Source organism: Rana temporaria, chromosome 2 (genome assembly GCF_905171775.1).
Source record: "Rana temporaria chromosome 2, aRanTem1.1, whole genome shotgun sequence".
NCBI classification, from domain to species: domain Eukaryota; kingdom Metazoa; phylum Chordata; class Amphibia; order Anura; family Ranidae; genus Rana; species Rana temporaria.
The window spans coordinates 30,442,368-30,456,624 of record NC_053490.1 but is presented as its reverse complement, the minus strand read 5'-3'; the positions used below and the strand labels follow the sequence as shown (position 1 = coordinate 30,456,624).

The 14,257-nt window shown below is 48.9% G+C and overlaps 2 long non-coding RNA genes across 2 annotated transcripts; one reads left to right on the top strand and one right to left on the bottom strand.

Moving 5' to 3' along the window:
* Positions 1–10,809: 10,809 nt before the first annotated feature.
* Positions 10,810–11,544, bottom strand: LOC120928515. The gene is made up of 3 exons (XR_005747198.1): positions 11,414–11,544; positions 11,128–11,267; positions 10,810–10,963 (listed from the first exon to the last, which is right to left on the bottom strand). It is a non-coding gene; the product is annotated as an uncharacterized LOC120928515 (long non-coding RNA).
* A 1,642-nt stretch (positions 11,545–13,186) lies between these two features.
* On the top strand, positions 13,187–13,843 carry LOC120928513. The gene is made up of 3 exons (XR_005747197.1): positions 13,187–13,293; positions 13,450–13,589; positions 13,753–13,843. It is a non-coding gene; the product is annotated as an uncharacterized LOC120928513 (long non-coding RNA).
* Positions 13,844–14,257: the final 414 nt, after the last annotated feature.

Below are 14,257 nucleotides of genomic sequence, written 5' to 3'. Positions count from 1 at the left end.
GTATGTGTGTGCAGTTCTGAAAATCTCTATTATGGACCCTGGTATCACCCCGTGGAGTGGCTAATGCACCTCAGGTATACGTTTTTAGACATTGGAGATACAGAAGAAAGTAAGGATTTAAAGTAGGAATGCACCCAAGATAATAATGTGGTCATGGTAGTGTGGATGGGGAAATGCAGGAACCAAAGTTCTGGGTTTTGGTAAGTGGCAGCCCATAATGCAGGGCGCACGGGTGCTGCCCCCTATCCATGTGTCCTGCCCCCTTATCTTCATGCAGGGTTCCGGACGCATGGATTCTAATAGGTTTTTTATTTTTTGAAGCACGTGATTAGAACCAGAGGCTCTAATAGGCTTCAAAAAAGGGTGGGCCCTGAGCCCAGAGCACTGCGCCCTGAGTCCATCCAGTTGTGTGAGAATAGCGAATTAATATTCAAGTAATTGTCTTCCTGATTCCCCCCCCCCCCCCGCCAATCAGGAAGTGGGTCCTAAGACCTGTCACCCGATTGTCCGAGAGGAGAAGCGATCCTATTGGCTGTCGAGGAGGAGGAGGGAGAAGACGCAGGGGAAGCTGCTGTGAAGCACCAGGAGGAGACCGCGCCCGCCGCCTGAAGGATGCGCTGCCCATAATCTAGATGGAGTAAGTGCGTGGCTTGGGACCGACCGACTGACCGGCAGGGGTTGGTTCCCTTTGACTGACCGACTGTCCGACCGGGAGGTGGGGGAGAGCAAGTGGATTGTTTTCTGCCCACCAAAAAATATACCACCAGCCGCCACTAGTTTTGGTTGCAAGGTCATGCATGAATCATGATGAAGACAATAATAATAACAGAATACACCCTCCTGGATGCATGAACAGGTGTTCTCACACAGGAGTGGTGTAGCTCCTGGGAAGGAAATAAGCGAGAGGCATGCCTGACATTGAAGTCCTCTACCTTCTGGGTTTTCATTTACATTTTGGATAAAACAACTGGAGGGGTCACAACGTCTCCAAGACATAAAAGAAGCCAGAGGCGGTTTTGGGTGGACTGAACCTAGACTGTGTGGTCTTCCTTAAGCACTAGTAGGGCAATTTGGACTCCGTGATGCCTGTGAATCACATGACCACACAGAATGAACATGTGACCAGGGAAACCTATATTATTGCCATACAGGGTCAGTACTGTTTTTGTGCACTGGGAATCATACAACTCTATTTTAATATTCATCCTTTTTTAACAGAATACAACCAGGGCCGATCCTAGGCAGGGTGCACGGGGTGCCGCAGAGGTGGGGGCGCCGAAGCTCCAAAGTGCTCTCCTCCCTCCTCCTTGTCTGTGTCCAGAGGCGGAGCGCATGTAGCGGGTGCTGTGGTTCCCCATCCTGCTTGCTCTCTCCGCTGGCAACTGACAAGAGCGCAAACCTCCCGCTGTGCCCGGAATCCAGGCTGGGTACCACAGTGGAGCCTATTACCGGAGCACGTTCCGGCACTAGGCTCCACTAATTAATTCTGTCCGGTGTGCATGGAGCAGTCTCCTGTCTGCCCCGCCTCCTCTGCGTGTGTCGGCTCTTCTCCCATAGGCGGTGTGATGAGAGGCTTCTGGATTGGCCGGAGTTGCTGCCAATCATCCGTGCACTCCCAGAAATGCTCTCCGAATACCACCCTCCAAGTAACCAAAGATGCCACGTATGCCCCGCCCCCTGTAATGTGCTTCTGCTCCCAGCGCGCCCGAGCTACAGGGATCTATTGGACAAGTACTGATCTATAGGGACACCTGATGTGGGGGGCTCTGATGGAGACACCTGATGTGGGGGCTCTGATGGGGGACACCTGCTGTGGGGGCTCTGATGGGGGGCAACTGCTGGGGGGGCACTGATGGGGGACACCTGCTGGGGGGGCACTGATGGGGGACACCTGCTGGGAGGCTCTGATGGGGGACAGCTGCTGTGGGGGGGCTCTGATGGGGGACACCTGCTGGGAGGCTCTGATGGGGGACTGCTGCTGTGGGGGGGCTCTGATGGGGGACACCTGCTGGGAGGCTCTGATGGGGGACAGCTGCTGTGGGGGGGGCTCTGATGGGGGACACCTGCTGGGAGGCTCTGATGGGGGACAGCTGCTGTGGGGGGGGGCTCTGATGGGGGACACTAATGAAGACTTCTTGAGTCGTAGCCATAGAAACATGTGTAAAGGGGAGGAGTTAGTAAGATGACCACGCCCATGTGGGGGCGCCAGAAATATTTCTGCACCCAGGCGTCTGTGACCCTAGGATCGGCCCTGAATACAACTGATCATGAAATACAGACCACAGTTATCTGACCTTCGCCTCATTCTAATTTTGTTTTCCTCTCTATCAAGGACTAGGCCTTCTCCCATCTCCTCTGAATAAGATCATATGGAAGCAGTTATGTTAATTTGCACAGCATCCTGACTCCTCATCTGATTTACCAGTTTCCTACAGCGACTCGGATCCTACAAGAAGTTATTCACATTTCTATGAAGGTTTTTGATTTGACTTTGTGAATTGTTCCCTGATGCCGCGTACACACGATCATTTTTCGACATGTAAAAAACAACGTTTTTCAGCATGTAGAAAAAAACGATTTTTTTTCCAACTTTATCATTAAAACGAGGTTGCCCACACACGGTCGTTTAAAAAAAATGCTCTAGCAAAGCGCGGTGATGTACAACACGTACGACGGCACTATAAAGGGGAAGTTCCATTCGGATGGCGCCACCCTTTAGCTGATTTCGTGTTAGTAAAAGACGGTTTGCGCTTTTCTGTCTGTTGCAGCGTGATGAATGTGCTTACTCCATTACGAACGCTAGTTTTACCAGAATGAGTGCTCCCGTCGCTGGAGTCCCGCGATCGGTCCCCGGAGCTGAAGAACGGGGAGAGGTGTGTGTAAACACAGCTTCCCCGTTATTCACTGTGGCGCCGTCATCGATTGTGTGTTCCCTAATATAGGGAACCATAATCAATGACGTCACACCTACAGCCACACCCCCCTAGAGTTAGAAACACAGATGAGGTCACACTTAACCCCTTCAGCGCCCCCTTGTGGTTAACTCCCAAACTGCAATTGTCATTTTTACAGTAAACAATGCATTTTTAATGCATTTTTTGCTGTGAAAATGACAATGGTCCCAAAAATGTGTCAAAATTGTCCGCCATAATGTCGCAGTCATGAAAAAAATCACTGATCGCCGCCATTAGTAGTAAAAAAATTTTTTTTTGATAAAAATGCAATAAAACTATACCCTATTTTGTAAACGCTATAAATTTTGCGCAAACCAAGCAATAAACGCTTATTGTGATTTTTTTTTACCAAAAATAGGTAGAAGAATACGTATCAGCCTAAACTGAGGGAAACAATTTTTTTTATATGTTTTTGGGGGATATTTATTATAGCAACAAGTAATAAATATTGCATTTTTTTCAAAATTGTCGCTCTATTTTTGATTATAGTGCAAAAAATAAAAACCGCAGAGGTGATCAAATACCACCAAAAGAAACCTCTATTTGTGGGAAAAAAAGGACGCCAATTTTGTTTGGGAGCCACGTCGCACGACCGTGCAATTGTCAGTTAAAGCGACGCAGTGCCGAATCGCAAAAACTGGCCAGGTCCTTTACCTGCTTAAAGGTCCGGGTCTTACGTGGTTAAATGACATTTTTTAAAAACGTTGTTTTTTACATGCCGAAAAATTATCGTGTGTACGTGGCATCAGAGTTCAAGAACTGTCAACTGTCTGCCATTTGGACCCATATTGGCTCAGTAAAGAAGTTGCTCATGCTGGAAATCTTGGGCTACATCAGGGTTTCTCAACCACGGTTCGTCCAGAGGTTGTTAGGAGTTCCTAAAGAAATAAGCATTTTTACCTCTCAGATAAGTTCCCACTGACACCATTGATCTTTTTATCTATTTGTAGGGGGGCAATTCTTCCCAGTGTCTACAAGTGTAAGGAGCATTCTTCCCACTGACCATTACACTAATGTATCATGAGTTGTAGATATAGTCATTTTTAGCAGAGGTTCCCTGAGAGACCAGAAAGTTATATCAAGGGTTCCTCTGTGTTGAAAAGGTCGAGAAATCCTAAAACTGCACTATTTGCAGACCAGCTGGATGAACCCCCTAGACATCTTCGAACTCTCATTTTTTTTATTTTTTTCAGCAGCAAAAATTGTAATAGCACGAGCATGTCCCGCCCATTTATGTAAACGTCGTTCACACCACACATGTGAGGTGTCGCCGCGTGCGTTAGAGCGTGTGCAACAATTCTAGCACTAGATCTCCTCTGTAACTCTAAACTGGTAACCTGTAAAAATGTTAAAGCGTCGCCTATGGAGATTTTTAAGTAACAAAGTTTGGCGCCATTCCATGAGTGCGCGCAATTTTAAAGCATGACATGTTAGGTATCTATTTACTTGGCGTAACATCATCTTTCATATTTTACAAAAAAATTGGGCTAACTTTACTGTTTTGTTATTTTTTAATTCATGAAACCGTCTTTTTTACAAAAAAAAGGCGTTTGAAAAATGATTGCGCAAATACCGTGCAAGATAAAAAGTTGCAATGACCGCCATTTTATTCCCTAGGGTGTCTGCTAAAAAAACATATATAATGTTTGGGGGTTCTGAGTAATTTTCTAGCGAAAGAATGATGATTTGTACATGTAGGAGAGAAGTGCCAGAATAGGCCCGGTATAGAGGTGGGTTTTAAAGCCCGGTATTGAAGGGGTTAAAGATAAACAGACCAAATTTGACAAAGTACATAAAACATAAAATAACATAAAACTCAATAAGAACCATAATCTAACTTGGTGTTGGTCTCAGCAGGGACTCAATACCCCTAGAGGGGAAAAACCATAATGCACTGACGGTACTTAACAGTGTATGATAGGCCTCTTGCCGCAAAACTGGCCCGGAGACAGCCACAGACCGCAGTGCCCCATTATCACTTCCCAACTAACCTCCGTTAGCTGGAAACCATTATCGGGACCCATAGCAACGATGGGTCCCCAAAACCCCTTTCCTGCCAAGACCAACACCCGCCACAGCACCCAAGGGGAACCCCGTACCCTTGGGCGCCCCTCCAAACTCGAAGGGCTCTCTGCACTCCATCTTCCAACCCCAACACCCACATATCAATTCCCACATCACTCAGGTGGACCCCATCACTCCTCAGATATCTCCACGTGTCCTGTTCCAATTCCCGGTGTCTGATCGCCAGACCCCCCTTTTCCACCATGAATTTACTGATCACATCATTGATCTTCTTTCTAGCCCTGTTAATTCCCTCCACGGACCTAGCCATTCTCCAAGTCGTCCTCGCCACGATGTCCGACCAGACTATGACCGTATCCGGGAACTCAAACATCAGTCGTTCAACATCAACTTTGATGTCACGTATGATGTGCATCATTGACCTGATACCCAAATCGTTACCGCCAACGTGTAACACCAAAACTTCGGGCGGCCTTTCCCTCTGTGCAAAACGCTGCACCTCAGGAAACATCCTTCCCCACAACATACCCGGGACCCCCAACCATCGCACATAGGCCTCCTGTCTGGACAAACCCAACTGCCTACCCCCAGGTCTGGCATCACCTCTCCGAGCCCCCCAGCACACATATGAGTGGCCCAAGATCCAGACCAGTCCCGGCACATCACCTGAAAAACAAAAGGAAAAACAGGAAAAAATGGGCACCGAGACAACACATCACCCAATGCAAAAAAACGACATGCACCCCCTTACCAGAGTACATCCCCCCCCCACTACTCATAAACCCACTACTAAGTGAGGACGCACATATAACAAAAATCTTCTGGATTCCCACCGCCCAATACGTCTTACCACCTCTTCACCCATACCCGCCCTAGCGGCCTCAGTTGCCGCCCCTATACGGAAAGAGTGCGAGGAAAATTCCATACCAATCAACCCCAAACCCCCCAGGCATTTTCTAAAAACCGCCACAAATTGAAAACGTGACAAGGGGGAACCGTCCGAATGCATCAAAAATTACCCCATTGAGTTCGGCCGCAACCGCAAATAAACACCAACCGCCCGAACAGGGCACAACTCAGAACCCGGGACAGAAAAACCTGCACTGACCGCCCCCTACCTGCTTGATCCGTCTTAGACCTGCTCCAAAACAACCGCAAATCATCATCACCACACACCACCTCCTGGAAACCAATGCCCCCTTGAACCTTCCTGGAAGGGCTGACCAACTCCCCAATGCGCAAAGCCCCAAAGAATGCCAATAAAAACGCCGCCTTAAACAAGGCGACCTCATATGCTGAAGAGCAAACCACAAGCAGCCTTTCAACAATACCCCCCAGAATCTCAAACGTCACCGGTCTCCTAGTGTCCCTGCGTACCACTGCCTTCCTATATCCCTTCATTGCCTGGCGAACTAAAAAATCTTTGGTGAAGTCAGTCTGCCCCTGCATTTTAAACAAAAATCCCAAACCAGCCAAAGTTATTGACCTTCGCCACCGATATACCACCCTTGATCAACTTAGCGATATAACATAATAAGAGCCAACGCACCTGACCGCCCACCGGCTCCTCACCCGACTCTCGTAGGAAATCCTGCCATGCTTGCCATACCTTAGCATAGGATGACCACGTGCCCGAGCTCACCGACTTCTGAATCCATCCCTCTAAGAGGTGAACGCCACCTCCCACAACCATTCTGGGCACGGTACCCCTTGTTCCTCCGCCGTCGGTGCCAGCTCCCGAAACCTGTCCCACTGGAAGCGAGACAAAGCGTCAGCCACCACATTATCAACCCCCGGTATGTGCACCGCGTACAGAAAAATATTAAGTTGTAAACAACGCAAAACCAAATGCTGCAAAAGCTTGATAACCGGAGGAGAAGACGCTGAAAACGTGTTAATCACCTGTACTACACCCATGTTGTCCCCGTGGTAACGCACTTTCAGATCCCTGAAAGACGCCCCCCACAATTTCACCGCTAGGACTACTGGGAAAAGTTCCAGCAGCACCAGGTTCTTCGTGAAACCTGCCTCCACCCACGAACTCGGCCACGGGCCCGCACTCCAACGGCCCTGAAAAAATGCCCCAAAACCGAAAGATCCTGCAGCATCCGTAAATAACTCAAGATCGAAATTACTCACCGAGCCCGCCATCCACAGCGCTCGACCATTGAAGGATCCTAGAAAGGTGTGCCATACCTTCAAATCGTCCCTGTGCTCCTTGGACAAACTAACAAAATGCCTCGGGGACTTAACACCAGCCGTAAGCCTGCGACTGAAAATCCTCCCCATTGGCAAAATGCGGCACGCAAAATTCAGCTTGCCCAGCAAAGACTGCAGTACTCGCAGCTGAACCTTGCGCAGACCCATAAGTTCCGCCACCCCCTTCTTCAAATCCAAAAGTTTGTCTTCCGGTAACCTGCACTCCATAGCCTCGGAGTCCAGGACAATGCCCAAAAACTTGATGACCGCACACGGTCCCTTAGTTTTTTCAGGAGCCAACGGAATACCAAACCTCTCTGTGATGTGCTCCAGAGTAGCCAGGAGAACCCCACAGATTCTGGATGAAGCAGGCCCAATGCAGAGGAAATCGTCCAGGTAGTGAATCACGGAATTCACCCCGGAGACATCCCGCACCACCCATTCCACAAATGAACTAAAAAGCTCAAATAAGGCACAGGACACCGAGCAACCCATCGGCAAACATTTGTCGACGTAAAATTCACCCTCCCAGCAACATCCCAGCCACCGGAAGCTATCCGGGTGCACCGGGAGCAGCCGAAAAGCCGATTCCACATCCACTTTTGCCATCAAGGCACCCTTACCATAACGCCGCACCCAACCCACCGCGGCATCAAAAGACGTATACGTCACCGAACACATCGATTGATCAATTGCATCATTAACCGACCCGCCCTTGGGAAAGGAAAGGTGGTGAATGAGGCGAAACTTATTGGGTTCCTTCTTGGGCACGACCCCCAACGGGGAAACGTCCAAGCCCGAAAGCGGCGCAGCAGAAAAAGGACCACCCATGCGCCCAAACGCAACCTCCTTTTTTAGTTTCTCAGAAACCACCTCAGGATGTTGCATAGCCGAACGGAGGTTAGGACCCACCGGAGGAACCACCTCCAAAGTGCATGGGATCGTGAAACCCACCGTGAAACCCTGCTCCAGAACCCGGGCAGCCGCCCTATCGGGATACCTACCTAGGAACGGCAACATCCTTTACACCCTCACCGGGGTCTTCCCTCTTGTTTCCAGAATCGCCGGCCTTACCCTTGCCTTGCTTAAAACACCGGGAGCCTGGGTGAGCACCCCCGCATCCGGAGCACTCATGCTTGTATCTGCACAAACTGCCAAACTTGCAGGTACCAGAGTTGAACTGCCAACATACCCCTTTTTTGTTTCCGGCCGACTGACCCTGGGCAGCAGATCCACCGCCCCCCCCCCCCCCCCCCCGTGAAAAGACTGATTCGGACCCCGCGGAGCCGTCATAAGCCGCATCCACACCGTAATGTCCTTGTGGTCCCAGCGCAGGTCAGGCCGTACGGCCCTACGCTGCCGGAACTGCTCATCATACCGGAGCCAACCAGTGCCCCCATACACCCTGTACGCTTCCGCGATCGACCCTTGATAGCAAAAGAGCGCCGAGCACCACTCCGGATGTTTTTCCCCGAGCACGCTAGCCAATATCCCGAACGCCTGCAGCCAATTTGCAAACGTCCTAGGAATCAGCCGGTACCTCCGCTTCTCCTCATCCTCCTTTTTGGAATCGTCAGGCTTCACCCTATCCAAATTAAACTGTTCCAGGAGCAGTAGTGAGAAGATGTCCACATACTCCCCCTTCGACAACTTCTCCCGGACCTCCGGCTTCAAATGCGACCCTAAAGGCCCCTCGTAGCACAAATAAACCTTGCACTTCGCCGCGTCAGCCAATCTGTCCTGCCTACTGGTCGACTCCCCTGGCGTCGCCTTGGCCGGCACCTGCTAAGCCACCGGTGGAGGGGAATCCCCCACCGGCACCACAACTGCCGCTGCCACCGCAGGAACCGGGACCCCCCCAACTGGCGGGACCCATGCAGCCGCCGGACCCATCCGCGATTTCTCAACCGTCTCAAACCTCTGTACCAACATTTTAATACCCTCCAAAAAGGCCAGCATCCCCACATTATCCCCAGCAGCCCCCCCACCATCAGAGCTATTACCCCCGCCGGGCCCCCTTGCCCTGCAATACCAGCCACATTACTCATAGGAATAGGTAAAATGGACTCACCGGACTGCGCAGGTGCTGACCCGCCAGCCGACCGTCTGCTCTCCACCGACGCCACCCTCCTGGGTAGGGGCTCGACCTCCTCCTCGGACTCCCCCAGTTCGCCGACCGACAGCGGACCATCCGACAACTCCCCCTCCGACAAAGGCCCGCTCGGCACATCCGCCTCAGCTGCCTCAGCTGCCGCACGATCACCGGACATCCGAGCACTCCTCCGCGCAGCATACCCGCTCGCCGACTTCTGGACAGCCTTGCCCGGGCCAGTGTGTGAGGCCTCAGCCCGGCCGGCTTCCGCACTGCTCCCCGCGCCATCCGCCCCCGATCCACTTCTTCTGTCCCCTGCCGAGGCGATTGGATGCCCGGGGACCCTTGCTTCTCTCCTAGCAGGCCCAGGCCTGCTCTCGATTGCCGACGCTGCGGGGGCGGGGGGACCCGCGCCGCGACCACGTGACCTACTAGGCCGCAGCGCTGCACCCGAGCCCTCACCCCGCTCCACAGAAACCGTGCCTCGTTGGCCAGGGATCCGCATGGGACTCCCCGCCACTCCCACCGCCGATCGCTTGGCCGGGGGACCCGATCGAGCGCCCGATCCGCTCCCCCCCGCTTCGTGGAGGCCCCGGAGCGCTCTGGTGAAAAGCGCTCCGGAGGCCTGGACCTCCAGGCCCTGCTGGGAGTGGGAACCGCAGCCTGGATCTCCCCCTCCGGTTGTAGCAGGACGGGTACGAGTACCCCTTGCAGCCAATCCTCCCCCCGAACCTGGGCCTGATCCCTGAGCTGAGCCAGGAGCTGCTCCATGCCAGACATGCTGTCCTACCTCAAAAATTTCCCCCGGGATGTGCTTGCCAGGATAGGGAGGGGCCAAGTTTTATATGCCTCTCAACCCCTCCCCCCTAACTTCCTTACAGAAACTCCTACAACTTTCTACTTCCCCTGTTAACCCCGTCATGTCCGCCCTGCGCATATGCCATTGCATTCTAATGCTCCGGGCTTTTCTGAAACTGTGCTCTCCTTGATACTTTTTTTTTTGCACTAACACTATTCTTCAGGACAAGTTTTCGGGGGATGCCCCCTTCATCAATGTCTATGCAGTAATAATGCAACAAGTGTTAGAAGAGTGTTAATACGACAATGGGGGTTATTTTACGAAAGGCAATACCACTTTGCATTACAAGTGCAGAGTGCACTTGACATTGCACTGAAAGTAGGGTAACCAGACATCCCCGGTTTCCGGGGACAGTCCCTGGATTGAAGACACTGTCCCCGGACCAAGTCTGTCCCCAGTTTTGTCCCTGGATTGGATTTCAATAGGGGATGGGGCAATTTTAAAGACAGTCAATGCAGAATAATAAAAAAATTATCTGAATTACACACCCCTGCTCTATCTTGGGGGGGATATTTTTTTCATTATCTGTGCCCCTTTCTGATGATCATGGAAAAAACATGAAATACCCCCTCAAGGGTGGGACTTTATAAGTGACACAAACACGTGAATGAGTAGAAAAATATATAGCAAATTTATTTAAATAATTCAAGTCAGGACATCGTACAGTGTCCTAACAAGGATAAAAGACCACATGCAAGTGGTATACAGATCCTATTTGTAAAGCAATAAAACAGACATGAGACAAAAATTGGTCCAACCCGACAGCCGCTTCGGTATCTGTGATCCTTCTTCAAGGGGTATTACAGACGATCATTGTGTCAGAGAAATACATGTCTATTAGAAAAGAGATATATACACATATTACATAGAAAAAAATTCAACTTAAACAATATTTACAACTCAAGTGACCGAAATTGTTAAAAAAATGGGGAAGGGGAGACAAGAAAAGGACAGCCATACAACTATGTCATTTATCAAAACAGATATAAGCTACTTACAGTCAATAAGATCTGTAGATAGAATCCTGTCTCAGTGTGAAAGTACGCCAAAAACAAGGGGAGAATGCTGTATATGGAGATCAATGTCTCTATATTCACGGGGAGGATATACAATCATAGCCTACCAAAAAGGTCCACGCCTAGGGAAGGAAGGGAAAGAAAAAAAAAAAAAAAATATGTATGTATCATTATTTGTTGCATTCAAAGAACTAACTGCAGACACACATTTATAGCAAGGAAGAGTAACCCCATAGAGCTGGTAATCCAAAAATGGAGAGTAACTTACCAGATATGGAAATCCATATAGGAGAGGGTATGCATGTGCCAGAGAACAAAAGTTCAGCCACAAGGAGACAAACTACCCAGATTATCCTATGATTCAGGAAGGGTGGATTGCTGGGTGATCGCAAGCAGAGATCACTGGAAAAAGGAATTTAAGAGTATATATAAATAATATGTGTGGCTTGTCTGGTGAAGTGTGCATAAAGACACAGCACCAAAAACAAACAATAAGCCAAACATCAACAACCAGTGGTCCTACCTGCATGTGAGAAGTCTCCATAAGTCCAGCAGACGCCATGACAGTCAGAGACAACAGCGTCTGCAATGGGCTTAAATAGAGTCCATTGGTGGCTATGGCGCATGCGCGCGCGCACGTGCTGCGTAGTGACGCAATTGCGTCTTGAAAAAAAAAAAAACGGGATGGACTTGAATAGAGTACATTAGCGGCTTATGCGCTGCGTAATGACGCAATTGCGGAAATGACGCAATTGCGATGAAGCCCGCAAGTGGACACCAGCACATTGATAGCAGTGCGGTGACTACACTCGAACATTAATGCCTACACAGTCCAAATAAATTTAACAGATGCCATAATAGTCAAAAATATGGACGTCCACAAAGGGCCCAAGTAGAGCATGGATAGTCAGAGGTCAAACAAAATGGAGAGGAGGGGGGGATGGATGTGGATCCATCCCCCCCTCCTCTCCATTTTGTTTGACCTCTGACTATCCATGCTCTACTATGTACGACCATTTTTTGTACACTTATTTGCTGTATAATGCTTCGCGGGTGAGGGTATCTGTTTGGCCTCCACCTGACGCACGTGGGGGGCATCTCATGCGCACCTACGGTTCACCACCTGGGTTTTGTTATGTCTGCCCCCCATATTTGCAGTCATTTCTGCTTTCATGCGTCAGCGCACACTCCATGCCGGCTGCTTCCCAATTTTTGGGCGATATCCGGCATGCCCTGTGCGAAAGGCCCTCTCCATCCCCCTTCCTTCCTTCCCACTTTTTTTTTTTTTTTGTCCCGTATTGATGGCATTGTCATCCTAATTCGGGTTATATACTTGTGTAAGGGTGGATTTGCACTGGCAATATCACTTATTTAAGTGATATCTCCTCCCTTTATTGGTTTAAATTTTTTTTTTTTTTTGATCAATGTCATATATGGAATCACTATATTGACATTGATATAATTGCGTCCACTTGCGGACTTTATGCCCGTCTGCCGCGATTGCGTCATCATGCCAACGCTACTATATGTGTCATTGCAGCAATGGTGTTACCATGCTGATCGACACATGCGTACTACACTTGTGCCATCAATGGGCTCTACTTGGGCCCTTTGTGGACGTCCATATTTTTGACTATTATGGCGTCTGTTAAATTTATTTGGACTGTGTAGGCATTAATGTTCGAGTGTAGTCACCGCACTGATATCAATGTGCTGGTGTCCACTTGCGGGCTTCATCGCAATTGCGTCATTTCCGCAATTGCGTCATTACGCAGCGCGTGCGCGCGCGCATGCGCATAAGCCACTAATGGACTCTATTTAAGCCCATTGCAGACGCTGTTGTCTCTGACTGTCATGGCGTCTGCTGGACTTATGGAGACTTCTCACATGCAGGTAGGACCACTGGTTGTTGATGTTTGGCTTATTGTTTGTTTTTGGTGCTGTGTCTTTATGCACACTTCACCAGACAAGCCACACATATTATTTATATATACTCTTAAATTCCTTTTTCCAATGATCTCTGCTTGCGATCACCCAGCAATCCACCCTTCCTGAATCATAGGATAATCTGGGTAGTTTGTCTCCTTGTGGCTGAACTTTTGTTCTCTGGCACATGCATACCCTCTCCTATATGGATTTCCATATCTGGTAAGTTACTCTCCATTTTTGGATTACCAGCTCTATGGGGTTACTCTTCCTTGCTATAAATGTGTGTCTGCATTTAGTTCTTTGAATGCAACAAATAATGATACATACATATTTTATTTTATTTTTTCTTTTTTTTTCTTTCCCTTCCTTCCCTAGGCGTGGACCTTTTTGGTAGGCTATGATTGTATATCCTCCCCGTGAATATAGAGACATTGATCTCCATATACAGCATTCTCCCCTTGTTTTTGGCGTACTTTCACACTGAGACAGGATTCTATCTACAGATCTTATTGACTGTAAGTAGCTTATATCTGTTTTGATAAATGACATAGTTGTATGGCTGTCCTTTTCTTGTCTCCCCTTCCCCATTTTTTTAACAATTTCGGTCACTTGAGTTGTAAATATTGTTTAAGTTGAATTTTTTCTATGTAATATGTGTATATATATCTTTTCTAATAGACATGTATTTCTCTGACACAATGATCGTCTGTAATACCCCTTGAAGAAGGATCACAGATACCGAAGCGGCTGTCGGGTTGGACCAATTTTTGTCTCATGTCTGTTTTATTGCTTTACAAATAGGATCTGTATACCACTTGCATGTGGTCTTTTATCCTTGTTAGGACACTGTACGATGTCCTGACTTGAATTATTTAAATAAATTTGCTATATATTTTTCTACTCATTCACGTGTTTGTGTCACTTATAAAGTCCCACCCTTGAGGGGGTATTTCATGTTTTTTCCATAACTCTAGGGATGTGGTGACTTAAAAACACTGACATTCTCCTGATTGTGGGGTCCCTCTTTTTCTTTCTGATGATCATGTGCTGGTCGAAGCGGAGAGAATATTTTTTCAGTTTCGGGTGCATGCCCATTCAGCCAGCCACCTGCCTGCCTATCTCCTTGCCTTCCCTGGCGGAGTGATCTTCCTCCGCTCCCCACCCAGTAGTAGCCGGGGCCCGG